The 14670-nt window shown below is 46.4% G+C and overlaps 1 pseudogene; it reads right to left on the bottom strand.

Moving 5' to 3' along the window:
- The window catches only part of LOC138528231 (zinc finger protein 208-like), a 262378-nt pseudogene that overhangs the window by 139641 nt on the left and 108067 nt on the right, over window positions 1–14670 (bottom strand).

Here is a 14670-nt window from a genome sequence, read left to right as displayed (position 1 = left end):
GGGGCAAGAATGGGAATGGGGAAGGGTAAATGGGGATTGGGGAATTACCGCCCCGCCAACCTTGGAATGGGGCGGTAATTCCGCCAACCACCAAGGCGCTGCCGGTCCGGGTACGGCGTCAACCAAGGCGTTAATAGCGCCATTGGTTAGCGCCGTACTCGGAATGAGGCCCAATATGTATGAAAATAAATAAAAAGAATATTCTACAAGAAATCAGCAGGACATGGTATACCATGGTGCCGCACCAGACCCTTGATGCGAATACAGGGATGGTGCATCACATTGAAGAATGGGAAAGAGGGATGCCACAATGTCACGCAGAGGGGCAGGCGGGATTTAAAGAAAGGGGAGTGTAGAAAGATCTGGAATAACAACATACATGCCTTAACTACCACCCCATCAACATAAAACCGCTCACACAGTATTATTGATGTGTCAGAGCAAAGAGAAGACACCGGCTGTGAGAGGATGATGAGCATTGCGGCGTTGCAGAGATGGACCACTGCAGTGATGGACATCTGGTTGGCCTGTGGAACAAGAGCATATGCTGAGCTGCCACCCGATTGTGGCGTAGTGTGTGCACTGATGACCCTCCACAGCCCTGCGTTGGTGGTGCCTCATGTTGATGTTAATGTTAAAGGACATTTGTACCGTGCACTATCACCACCGGAGTGGTCCCCTGGCGCTCTGGCGGCTCTGAAAAAGGGGAGGTGAGGGAATGGGTTAGTGGGAATAAGCTGGAAAAGTGCAAGAGAGCAGTGATGTGCTGATGGCAGCCTGAGCCCGGTGGGTCCATCGGCTGGGCTTGGGGTTTTATGGTCCGTAGTCGTCGTGTGCTGTTGTGCAAGTCTATGTGTGGTTTGTTTTGTTGTTGCATTGTTGTGAAGTTTGTGCGGATTGCTGCGTTTAAGGCTTGTGGTTGTGTTTGGTTATAGTTTGAGAGGTGTATGCAGAGGGATGGAATTGTTAGTTGGTTGGTTAGTTGGCATTGCTGTCCTTGCAATTGTGGGATTCCATCTAGGTCCGGGACATGCTAACAGTCACATTTCTATCTAGATGCCGCGCAAGCTAGGTTCATAATTCTAAGTGTGGTGCATGCTAAGAATCACATATGCTAACAATCACATTTCTGGGATTCCATCCAGGTGTGGCACTCGCCAACAACCACATTTCCATCAAGATGCAATGCAGGTAAAGGCCGAGTATCTGGTCCAAGTGTGGCACATGCCAACAATCGCACCTCTGCCTGAAATCGGCGCAAACTATGCTTGAGAATTCCATCTAAGTGTGGCACATGCTAACAACCACATTTCTGTCTAGATTCGGCGCAGACTAAACTTGAGAAATTTCATCCAACTGTGGCATGTGCTAGCCATCCTATTTCTATCTGGATACGACGCGGGCTAAGCTTGAGAATTCCATGTAAGTGTGGCACATGCTAACAATCTCATTTCTGTCTAGATTTGGCGCAGACTAGACTTGAGAAACTCCATCTAAGTGTGGGATATGCTAACAATCACTTTTCTGAAATTCCATATAAGTGTGGCTTATGCTAGCAATCATATTTCTGTCTAGATGCGACACGGGCTAAGCTTGAGAATTCCATCTAAGTGTGGCATATGCTAACAATCACATTTCTGAAATTCCATCTAAGTGTGGCATATGCTAACAATCACATTTCTGAAATACCATCTAAGTGTAGTATATGCTAACAATCACATTTCTGAAATTCCATCTAAGTGTGGTATATGCTTACAATCACATTTCTGTCTAGATTTGGCGCAGACTATACTTGAGAAATTTCATCTAAGTGTAGTATATGCTAACAATCACATTTCTGAAATTCCATCTAAGTGTGGTATATGCTTACAATCACATTTCTGTCTAGATTTGGCGCAGACTATACTTGAGAAATTTCATCTAAGTGTGGTATATGCTAACAATCACATTTCTGAAATACCATCTAAGTGTAGTATATGCTAACAATCACATTTCTGAAATTCCATCTAAGTGTGGTATATGCTTACAATCACATTTCTGTCTATATTTGGCGCAGACTAGACTTGAGAAATTTCATCTAAATGTGGTATATGCTTACAAGCACATTTCTGTCTAGATTTGGCGCTTCTATCTAAGAGTGGACATGCTAACATTCACAATTCTATCTAAGGGTGGACATGCTGGTATTATGGCACTCTATGTTATTGGTAGGTAGGATAGAGTGGCAGGGTTTTCTGGAATAGAGTGATTGCTCTACTCCCCACCCATGCCACACTCATGGTTTTTTTGTTGGTGTCTGTTGGCTGCTGGCTTCCTTGGCATCCCCTGCGGACACCTCAGACACATCTTGGAACCGCCGATGTTGGAGCCGCCCTTGGCCTTGGGGCCCTTCGCCGCGGAGGCTGCCGGGCAGAGGGCTGCCCTGGGAGGGTTCATGATATGGGCCAGGGCACCAATCGTGGTGCAGGAGGAGGGTTGGGAGGCGGGATTGGGCTGGGGAAGGGGGGTGGAAGGAGGAAGGGAGCTGCAGCGCCGAGTGCGCAAACATTTCCATTTTAAACACTTTTACAGTGTTTGGAAGCGTTGTGGGGCATCTGAGGGGACACTCACCTCAGCCAGGTCTTCTTTGGAGTGAAGGTGCTGGCGAGGACGCCACGCACCGGGAGTTTGTTTCCCTTTTTTTTTTTTTTTTTTTTTAAATTGGTCAGGGCACCAATCGTGGTGCAGGGGGAGGGCGGGATTGGGCTGGGGAAGGGGGGTGGAAGGAAGAAGGGAGCTGCAGCGCTGAGTGCGCAAACGTTTCCATTTTAAACACTTTTACAGTGTTTGGAAGCGTTGTGGGGCATCTGGGGATACACTCACCTCAGCCGGGTCTTCTTTGGAGTGAAGGTGCTGGCGAGGACGCCACGCACCGGGAGTTTGTTTCCCTTTTTTTTTTTTTAAATGGGCCAGGGCACCAATCGTGGTGCAGGGGGAGGGTTGGGAGGCGGGATTGGGCCTGGGAAGGGGGGTGGAAGGAGGAAGGGAGCTGCAGCGCCGAGTGCGCACATGTTTCCATTTTAAACACTTTTACAGTTTTTGGAAGAGTTGTGGGGCATCTGGGGATACACTCACCTCAGCCGGGTCTTCTTTGGAGTGAAGGTGCTGGCGAGGACGCCACGCACCGGGAGTTTGTTTCCCTTTTTTTTTTTTTTAAATGGGCCAGGGCACCAATCGTGGTGCAGGGGGAGGGTTGGGAGGCGGGATTGGGCTGGCGAAGGGGGGTGGAAGGAGGAATGGAGCTGCAGCGCCAAGTGCGCAAACGTTTCCATTTTAAACACTTTTACACCAATCTGCTCAGAAAGGGAAGAACAAAGCAGCAGGTTCCACTGAGACACAAGAAGAACAACCTAAGATAACAAGAAGAAAGAGGGCCAGAAACATCTACTCAGAGTTCGGAAGGTATCCCACCACATTTGAGACTCTTCAGCAAGGCGTATGTGTTTTTCCCCTCCCTCCTGCTTCCCGGGGTGCAAATGGCAGCTAACACGAAATGGATCCAAATTACGCGTTATGAGCTGCTTCAATTGGCTAAGGCAACTGAAAATGGATTAAACGCCGTCGTAGAGGAGTTTAGAGCTTTGGGTTTAAAGGCCATCCGGAACCATTTTATATTGGACCCTATGACTGCTATGGAAGGAGGCGTGTGCCATAAAATTGGTAGCACATGCTGCACAGTGACTCCCACAAATGATACAGCTAACAGAACCCTTACAGATGCTGTCGAGGAGATAGGAGCAATACATGAAAGAATTACAAGGGAAACACAAGACATCACATCAAAGAACTGGATGGACACCCTATTTGCCTGGGACCTGGACTGGCCGGCAGCAATATTGAAAATAACTGTCCTTTTGCTCATTGGGATGCTTGTCACCACTGCATTGCCTGGTGGGTCATCAGCTGGTGTAAGTGCCAGCAAAGAAGAAATTGTTATATTATGTCTGTAAACAAAATAGTACTCAGTACAGTGGTAGGTGAGGAACCCCCAAGTGCAAGTGAGAGTGAAGATGAAGTGGAGGTAATGTTTACATCACCCCCACAGGACTTAGAAAAATACAAGGCTCTATGGGGCGGGTGCTCACACCAATGGGATGAAAATACGGGTACTTGGAAAATATCTGAAAGAGTATGAAGAGCAAGGGGACATGAAGAGGCTCACAGGGCTGTAGAAGGAAAGGGTAAGGAAATGAGTGGAAAAGAGATGTCAATCAAAAGATCGATCGAAGGGGGAATGTATTGAAGGTGCTGATCCAGCGCCAGATAGGGGTCGGACCTACCACCTGCGAGATTAAGCAAGCAAGAGAAGGCACCATCTGGGGGGTAAAACACAGGCATACAAACAAACTGCAGTCACACCATCGGAGAAGGCCATGCAGGGAATTGCAGGAGTAGGGATGCATTGGGTGCACCATTGGCCCAAGGAACCTATGTATAATTAGCACATGACAGGGAAGAACTATAGAGGGAGGTCTGATACAGGTGCTGCAGCTGCACCATTATTATTGTCTAAGAGACCCTCAATTTCATGTATTTACAAGTTTACCTCTGTTAAGAGTGCAACCAGGCAGGCCACTTTGTGTGAGCCACTGACAGGTGAAATGTGTGGTGAAACTTGATGATTCAACATCCTCTTTGAAGTAAAATGTAAAGAGTATCATAAAATATGGAAACATTCTTGCTTTGATTTGTGTATACAGATATTAAGTTTGAATACTAGAAAAATATTTCTATACATTTAAAAAGTTATTAGATTTACATATTCCTTTCAAGTTATTATACACAAACTGGGTGTGCGAGGGACGGGAGAGTTCCATGCGTTGGTGGACATTTGTTGTATTTGCATAGCAGAAACCACCCAGTGCCAGGGATGGCCATTCTCCCTTGTACCCCACTACTTTGAATTTAATTAGAATTGACTGCATTTAACATTAGGAGTGTGCCCAGTCACCTAGTTAAGGCTTACACCTCTTTGGACAACTTCTAATGACTTTGCAGGCTTCCAGTTTCTTACACCAATTAGTATATAATCAGTATCGCTAGAGGTCCTGGTGTTATGATAAGTAGGCTCAAGTTGTATATCACTGTTTAGTCTCCCCATTACACGCCCTGATACACCATTATAAAAAACTGGCCAGTCTGTAAGGGAAATGTATAGGATTTCCTTAGCTTTGGTAGAGTTGGGGGAGAAGAGTCCCAAATCAAGACCTCCTCAATAGGAACAAACATTTCATGTAAGGGTTCACTGAAGGTTTAGATCTCCCACAATTAACAAAATTGTTATCACCCTCCCAATACAATACAATGCAATGTCCTCATACCATTTAAGCCACAGGGTATGTTATCGTTATAGATGCTGAATAGCAAAAAAGTATCACCTCGTGGGATTTCAATAAATAGACCTTGTATATCTGCTGAACCTGTATCAATACATTTTTTACGTGAGCATTCAATTTTACACTAACCCACATACATAGCCCCCGCTTGGTGATCCTATCTTATGAGAGGGACAGACTGCAGAACCATGAAATACATATTACCCTCCAAATATAGATGGCTGCAGGTCCATGTTTCCTGGAAACATATAAAGTCTAAAGATCTAATGAAATCAACCCAATCTAGGTCGTCCAGATGTGTGCGCCGGCCAGCTGTGTTCCAAGACACCAGACTTAGCTCCTGCATAAGGTCCCTCTCTTGTGTTCACTCAATAGTATCACAAAAAACTGGCAAACAGGGAGGGGAATGCCAAGCACTGATTCATGCGATGTTGAAGAGTATCGGTTCTGAGTTGGGCAAGTGGGGAAGGGAATGCCAAACACTGACTCATGCGATGTTGAAAGGTATCGGTTATGGGTTGGGCAAGCGGGGAAGGGAATGTCAAGCACTGATTCATACGATGCTGAAGGGCATCGGTTCTGGGTTGGGCAAAGGTTGTAAGCGGCTTCTACATGGATTAAATCAACTGGGGATCAACCTCTCCTCTCAATGTGACGGCCTGCTGGAGGAATAGCGTGGAGGTCAATTGTTAGAAGCCCCTATGCAAGTTCCTCATCACAGAGGGTAATTGTGATATAATATTGGCTACCTTCCATTGGGGTAGGAAAACTCCTAGCTTCAACAGCATCATCTCTCACAATTGACAATCAGTGTTTCTGATGGTGTATCCAATCGGTACATTTATTGATAAGACTGTCTTTCCACTCCTGTTTTCCTGATACGTATCGCGTTACATTGGTCATGTATAATACTCCTCCCCCATGGTTATAATCAGGAAGTATTAATAATAGGGGTGTATGTCTTTTCTAAACTTAGTATACAGCCTTCCTAGGGCTGGTAACTGTTCCCCACGGCAGTATGAGGTACATCATCTGAGGCTTTCAGGCCTTTTACCACCTAATTTCTAGGTGGCACATGGCCCATGTTTGGGGATGAATGGCTTTGAATATGATTTTCAATCACCTGGAAAATGGGATTCCGTTAGCAGCAGGCATTTGATTAGTTAGCAGTAAATAGGTAGACACAGCGATCCTAGGTGGTAGCCGACCCAAAGGTGCATTCATCAAAGTAGTTAGGTTTCACAGATCTGCCTTGCTTATGGCAAACTCTTTTTTTAAATAACCAATAGATTATCGGTAACCTCTCATTTCAGCCAGTACCATAAAGCAATTGGAATAAGCCCCTCCACTGTGTGCTGAACGTGAGGGGTTGGGAATTGATTTTTATTGTGTTCATCATGGTTCAACATAGGGGTGGCAACAGTAGTATCTGGATTAGGGTCTGCTATGCCAGGTCACTGCTCCGTGACCAAATTAGTTAGTGGATCAAAGCAATTGGAAATTTTGATTCCTTCAGTAAATAACAACAGGGACCTGCAAGGAGACTTCCGCCTCTGATTGGTCAAGTGATGGTTGATTATTGGACAATCTCTGGACGCTGCCTGGTGAAATGCATCACAATTGGAAGGACATATTAAACCACCCCATTTGGTTAGACAGTTTCGGGGTCACAATAGGATTGCAATCCTTGAATTATGTCATTTGGTAGTATCTATAATGGTTTAGATTTAGAAAAAGATCATTTTGATTGGTGGGTTTTCACAGATTTCTTGCATGTTGTCCCCTTCAGTGCTTCTGACTGCTTATCTGAAAGAGGGAGGTCTGATACAGGTGCTGCAGCTGTACCATTAATATTGTCTAAGAGACCCTCAATCTCATGTATTTACAAGTTTACCTCTGTTAAGAATACAACCAGGCAGGCCACTTTGTGTGAGCCACTGACAGGTGAAATGTGTGGTGAAACTTGATGATTCAACATCCTCTTTGAAGTAAAATGTAAAGAGTATCATAAAATATGAAACCTAGTCAGTGGGGCACGCCCGACGGGTTTAAGGGGCAGCTTTAGTATGTCTCTCCCGTTGCTGCTCCTAATGATGTCAAATATTTACATAAAAGCAGATGCACACCATAGGCCAGTCCCACTGAAGTCTAGATGGGAAAGATGTGATAACATGATGTTACTGCAAATTCACATATATATTACAAGTTAAAAGTCAGTTGTGATTGATGGAGCAGGTCTCAGATCACAATATAAATCTGTAGCTCGGTCAAGGTGGCAAGAAGAATAGTTAAAAAAAATAAAATGGACTTCAGACTATTTTTTAATGGTATGTATAGAAAACATACAGGCTCACAGACGTTCAGCCCGTTTGCACAGTGCTGCAGACCGCATCACCCTTGTTTCACTGAGGACTTGATATCCAGCGTCTTTTGGTGCAGAGTGGATTTGGCCAAAAGAACAGCAAAGTGGCCACAGGGGATCCTGTCGAGGCGGCAGACTGCCTTACCCATGTCCCCGGGCTTCACCAATGGCTTGAAATGTAGTGTTCTTTGGAGCAGGTTGGGCAAGGCCAACAGAACAGCAAAGCAGCAGGACGGGTTAAAGTGGAGGCAGACTGCTTAACCCGTGTCCCTGGGGTTCGCCAAGGGCTCGATAGCTAGCATCTTCGAAGCAGGGTGAGCAGGGCCAACAAACAGGAAAGCGGCAGCAGAGGATGCTGTTGAGGTGGCTGTCTCCCACTGACTGCCTTGCCCTTGACCTCAAGCTTTGGCATGGGCTCGATATCCGGCATCTAAATTTCTGCAGCAGTCAGGCAACTGCTGAACTATTATAATGGGAATGGTGCATGAATCATCCAGGTTATAAGTAGACATTCTCTGTGGGTGCTTAAACTATGAGCTCTTTCTATGCAACATTTTTCTAATATGCAACATTCACCCAAAAGGTACCCTGGCGCTGAGTGCCTGGACAGCAGGAGAGCGCAGCAGGGCTGCTTTTGCAGGAATTCCAAGATTCCCAAAAGATCAGCTTATCATCAGGAAATGAACAGTAGTTGGATGGGAATTCCACTGTAGCCTTCGGATGGAGCACTTGCAGAACTCTTAGGAATATACACATTTCTTTTTGCAAAATATCTCTTGATTTTATTTACAATAAATAATGCACTGTTGTCATGGAAGTCCTTGTCCGACATGCACATGGCTTTTAGTTATATGAATAAAGATTCTCTCGCTCTGTACTCTAGTAATGCTGGTCTCTAGTATGTCACCTCAGATGCCTTTAAAGACATGTATTCCGAGTAAAGCTCTTCTCATACTCTGTACACTGGTAGGGTTTCCCTCTGATGTGGGATCTCTGATGAGTCATCAGGTTTGGTGCACGATTAAAGTGCTTACTACATGCCGCTATTCTTCCCCACTTAGCAAGCCCTGCCCACCTGGTGCCTTCTTGGTTGCAGCTCCGTTTCCCTAGTTAAGGAGCGGTCCAGCCTCTTTTCCTTTGCAGATGTGGAGCAGGTGCAAGTGGGTCTAGGTCACCTGGCATAGGCCCCGCCCACCTGGTGCCTTCCTGGTTGCCACTCTTTTTCCCCACTTATCAAGCCCCGCCCATCTGGTGCCTTCCTGGTGCCTTCGTGTTGCCTCTCTTTTTTCCCTACTCAAGGAGCCCTCCAGCCTCTTTTTCTTTGCAGATGGGGAGCAGGTGCAAGTGGGTCTAGGTCACCTGGCCTAAGCACTGCCCACCTTCTTAGCCCTGCCTCTTCCTTTCTGCTCTTAACTCTTAGATCAAGGGCGTCTCTTCCCCGGGCGTCCAAAGCAAAGGGCAGATGAAGAAAAGCAATTCTGCTTTGGGCCTGTTTGGACCAGGAGGACTCAGGGCCCAAACCCCTGCTCACACAGCAGGTAAGCATGCACCAACATGCGTTTTCTCCCTCTGGCCCCACAAGCCATCCCCACCCCTCTTCTACCACACAGCTGTTGCCTGTTTTGCTTGATTCTTCTACCCTGCTACCCCTCCCCCACCTCCAGCCTACTTCTGCAGGATTCTGTCCTGATATTTTCTGGTTTCACCATCACCGTCTTGTGGCCAATGCTGGATTTGACTTTCATGGACTTCATTGATTCACGGTGCGTCACCCTTTGTCAACTCTCATGCTGGACTTCCTTTGCATCTTGTACTAACGGTGGCCCTGAATCATGCTGTTCTCATCTTCATCTTGTATCCTGGCTGCAACATGATGTGTCACTACTGACCTCTGCAATTGTTTTCGCTCTCCCCTCTTGCTTCTCCACTCTTTGTGACTGCTTACTCTCTGTTCTCTCATCCTCTCCCTTTTCCTATGCACTTACACTATCAGAATTGTCCCTGGACCTAGTATGATAGCAACCTTGTCTGTCTTCCCCCATACCCTTGCTTGTTCCCCCCAGCACTGTCTGATAGTCGCTTGTTTTGTTCTTCCCCTCCCTTTCTGCACCCCCCTCCCTCACCTTTTGTTTTTCTCCAGCTCTACCAGAAATGTCGGCAGGCCGAGTACGATAGTTAATTTTACATCCTTACTGTTCATGGCCTGTAAGAATGTCATTGGGCCTCATTACAAGTTTGGCGGAAGCCTTGCCGGTGAAACCGGCAGGCTGCCCCCAAACTTGCACATTTTTATGACACCTGGCAATGGGGAAATACAGGGCCATTACAACCCTGGCAGACCCTGTATTTCCCCATTGCCAGGAGCCGGAATGCATTGCTCCCCATTCCCATTGAGCCCTTTGGGGCTCAATGGGAATGGGGAGGTTGGATGCACCGGCACCATTCGTGAATGGTGCCTGTGCATCTGACATGCTCTGCTCGCGGGTGCCGGTACGCCTGCCAGGTCAGACCTCGTGGGCGCAAAGGCACCCGCAAGCAGAACTCATAGTTTGCCGGTCTGGTAACTACAGTACCAGCAAGCTTACTGGTACCGTAGTTACTGGACCGGCAAACTTGTAATGAGACCCATTATATTTTCCCTTGTTCCCTCCCTGGCCTTGAAGCGCATTGAAACACATTGTGTATAGGCGCTATATAAATAAACTATCATAACATATCACTATCATATCCTGTACACCCATAGGGCTTCACCCCAGTATGTATCATTTGCTCGTTGCTCAGGGCTGAGTAGTCATTGACGCTTTTCTTGCACTCTGTGCACTCATACGGCTTCCCTCCTGTATGGATCCTCTGATGCTGGATCAAACTCGATCTATGAGTGAAGTTCTTCACACATTCTGAGCACTGGTATGGCCGCTTCCCAGTATGTATCTTAGTATGGTTAGTCAGAGTTAATTGGCGAGTGAAGCGCTTCTCACACTCTCTACACTGTTATGGTTTCAGTCCAGTGTGGGATCTCTTATGAGTCATCAGGCTTGATGCAAGTTTAAAGTGCTTACCACATTTTGTGCACCCATAGGGCTTCCCTCCTGTATGGATCCTCTGTTGACTGCTCAGGGCTGAGGGGTCACTGAAGCTTTTCTTGCATTCTGTGCATTGATAGGGCGTCTCTCCTGTATGAATACTTTGATGAATGTGCAGATGTGATCTCTGAGTGAAGCTTTTCACACACTCTGTACACCGGTATGGTCGCTCACCAGTATGGATCTTCTGATACTGGTGCAGAAGTGAGCTCAGAGTGAAGCTTTAATCACGCTATGTACAATGGTAGGGCCGCTCCCTAGTATGGATCCTCTGATGCTGCTTTAGATTGGAGCTCTGAGTGAAGCTTTGCCCACACTCTGTACACTGGTATGGTCGCATCCCAGTATGGATCTTCTGATGCTGCTTTAGATTGGACCTCTGAGTGAAGCTTTTCCCACACTCTGTACACTGGTATGGTCGCACCCCGGTATGGATCTTCTGATGCTGCTTTAAATTTGAGCTCAGAGTGAAGCTTTTATCACACTCCATACACTGGTATAGCCGCTCGCCAGTATGGATCACCTGATGCTTCTGAATATCTGAGATCTGATTGAAGCTTTTATCACACTCTGTACACTGGTATGGTCTCTCCCCAGTATGGATCCTCTGATGCTGCTGCAGATGTGAGCTCACAGTAAAGCTTTTCTCACATTCTGTACACTGGTATGGTCGCGCCCCAGTATGGATCCTCTGATGCTGCTGCAGATGTGAGCTCACAGTAAAGCTTTTCTCACACTCTGTACACTGGTATGGTCGTACCCCAGTATGGATCCTCTGATGCTTGGACAGAGTTGATCTCTGAGTGAAGCTTTTCCCACACTCTGAGCACTGGTAGGGTCGCTCCCCAGTATGGATCTTCTGATGCTGGTACAGATTTGATCTGTCAGTGAAACTTTTCTCACATTCTGTACACTGGTATGGTCGTTCCCCAGTATGGATCCTTTGATGCTGCTGCAGATATGAGCTCAGAGTGAAGCTTTTATCACACTCTGTACACTGGTAGGGTCGAACCCCAGTGTGGATCCTATGATGCTGATGCAGATTTGATCTGTCAGTGAAACTTTTCTCACACTCTGTACACTGGTATGGTCGCCCCCCAGTATGGATCCTCTGATGCTGGCACGGATTTGAGTTCTGAGTGAAGCTTTGCTTACGCTCTGAGCACTGGTTTGGCTGCTTCCCAGTATGGGTCCTCTGATGCTGCTGCAGATTTGAGCTATAAATGAAATCTTTCTCACACTCTGACCACTTGACAGATCTTTCCCCTGTGTGGGATCTCAGCTGTCTTCTCAGCTTTGATGTCGGATTAAAGTGCTTATCACATTCCGTGCACTCGTAGGACCTCTCCCCAGCATGCATCCTCGGATGGCTGCTTGTTGCCTGTTGAAAGAAGCAGAGGCATCCTTTATTATTTTTATTATTTTTTACCACTTAGTTTATGCATCAGAGTAGTACAATTAAAAGGACACGCCACTGTTAATTATAAACAGACACTCTAAAACAATCCAAGAAGGGGAAAGCAGAAAGAAATGAAAATAAGAGAAATGTAAAGTAATGAAGTAAGGGAAAAAAAGAGAAAAAGAGAGATGGGGAATCTATACTTTAAAATACTGTGTAGGTGAACATAAAAATACATTCTATATTACATTATACTTCATGTATAACCTTGTCACAAAACAAAATGTAAAAACACTTCAGCTTAAAAAATCCCTCTCTGATTAAGGTCTCATTGATTTAAAACAATTTAAATATTTCTATGATAAACTTTGTTAATGCAAAGATCAGTTTCACATTTTTCCCCCCAGCACAAATTATCCCACCATTCTGATGCGCTTCTAGAGGGTATTTCCTGTACAAACTCCCCCAAGAAGTGTGTTCTCAGTTTTGTTATTGCAGCATGGATCACCTCCTTCCTACAAGACAGAACCATGCAAGTATTCTCTGACTTAGCCTCCGCCTCACCCACCATCATACTCTGTGGTGTGTCCAAAGGCTCCTGCCTCTCCCCGAACCTCTACAACATCTTCACATGACCCCTCTTCCTCATCCTCGACGCTATGGACATCTCCTACATCAACTACGCGGACGATACCCAGATCCTTGTCACCCTCACTGGCAACTATGACACTGACTCCCTGACCCTTAACAACCTCTACAAAACCATCCAAGCCTGGAAGGCAGACAATGGACTATGCCTCAACTCTGACAAGACCAAACTCCTCCTGGTAGGTTCCCCCGAGACGCTAAAGAATCTAGACTCCCAATTTAGTCACTTCACCATCGACGCCATCAAAATACCTGTCGCAGATTCAGTCAAAACTCTTGGAGTCTATTTGGATTCCAACCTATCCATGGACAGACAAGTCAACGCAATTGCCTCTTCAGCCGCATATCATTCTAAACTGATCAACGCAGTCAGGCCCTTTCTCTCCAAAAAGAACTGCACAAATATAGCCAGAGCAATCACTGGCTCCAGGCTAGACTACTGCAATGCACTCTTTCTAGGAACATCCAATAAAAACCTGGAGAGGCTACAGGTCATCCAGAACAGTGCTCTCTGTGCAGCCCAAGGCATCGCTAAAAGGGAACACATCTCGGAGGCCAGAAAACTAGCCCACTGGCTCCCAATAAAGGAAAGAATCATCTTCAAAGCTCTGACACTGACCCACAAGTGCATTCACCTCACTGCTTCTGATTACCTCTCACAAAGGATCCACCCCGTCTTCTCTACAAGACCAATCAGATCACCCTATACCAACATGCTCTGTGTGCCACTAGTAAAAAGAGCCAGAGCGGGCAGATCCAGCTTCCCATATCTCGCACCCACACACTGGAATGCCCTACCTCCCACAATCCAAGGTGAGGCTTCCCTCTTCGCTTTCCGTAAAGCAATGAAAACCATCCTCTTCTCATAAGGTCCCTTGTATCAGCATGAATACTATACATATGACCCACTGCATAAGCTGTAAATACCAATTGCATAAGCTGGAATGATAACTATGGGCTCATTACAAGGCTGGCGGTAGCCATGACTGTAGTACAGGCACGGCTGCCGCGGGTATCCATTTTTTTCCAGCACCCGCAAATGGGAAATTACCGGGTCATGGCGAGTTTGGCGGACCCGGTAATTGCCCATTTGGGGGTGCCGGTAATAAAGGACTCCCTATCCCCATTCGGCCCCATAGGGCTCAATGGGAATGGGGAGGGTGGTAGCACTGGTACCGTTAATAACGGTACAGGTATTACCATCAAGTTCTGCTCGCGGGTTCCGGTACGGCCACCTGGTCAGACCAGGTGGCTGCAAGGGCACCCTCGAGCAGAACTCGTAGTATGGTGGTATGGTAACAACGGTGCGGGTAGCGATACCGGTGCCGTTGTTGCCTTACCGCCATACTTGTAATGAGGCCTAATGTCTGTAATGATTTATAATGTGCCAACGACTGCTACCACGCCTGTACCTCTGTAACTAAGCTCTTGCAACTAACAGCGCTTCAATGTCCTTGGGCTGTTTGCGCGCTATATAAATATAAATAAATAAATAAATAAAGTAGAGTGTCAAAAGTGTCAGTGTTTCTTTGTGGATTTTACAAAGTCTACATTTCTCCACATTTCTCTCAGCGCGATTATGAGTTTTGAGGATCTCTTGCGTGTGTAGTAAATTAATCCTAAATCTCATAATAATGGCACAATGGGGTTCATTATGGCCCTGGCAGTAGCCGTGCCTGTAGTACAGGCATGGCTACCGCTGGTATCATTTTTTTCCGGCGCCCTGGAATGGGGAATTACCGGGTCATTACGGCCTTGCCGGACCCGGTAATCACCCATTCCGGGGGGCCTGAAAATATTCTT

Source organism: Ambystoma mexicanum, chromosome 7q (genome assembly GCF_040938575.1).
Source record: "Ambystoma mexicanum isolate Mex_15411 chromosome 7q, UKY_AmexF1_1, whole genome shotgun sequence".
NCBI classification, from domain to species: Eukaryota; Metazoa; Chordata; class Amphibia; order Caudata; family Ambystomatidae; genus Ambystoma; species Ambystoma mexicanum.
The sequence above is the reverse complement of the archived record's forward strand: the minus strand, read 5'-3'. Positions and strand labels throughout refer to the sequence as shown.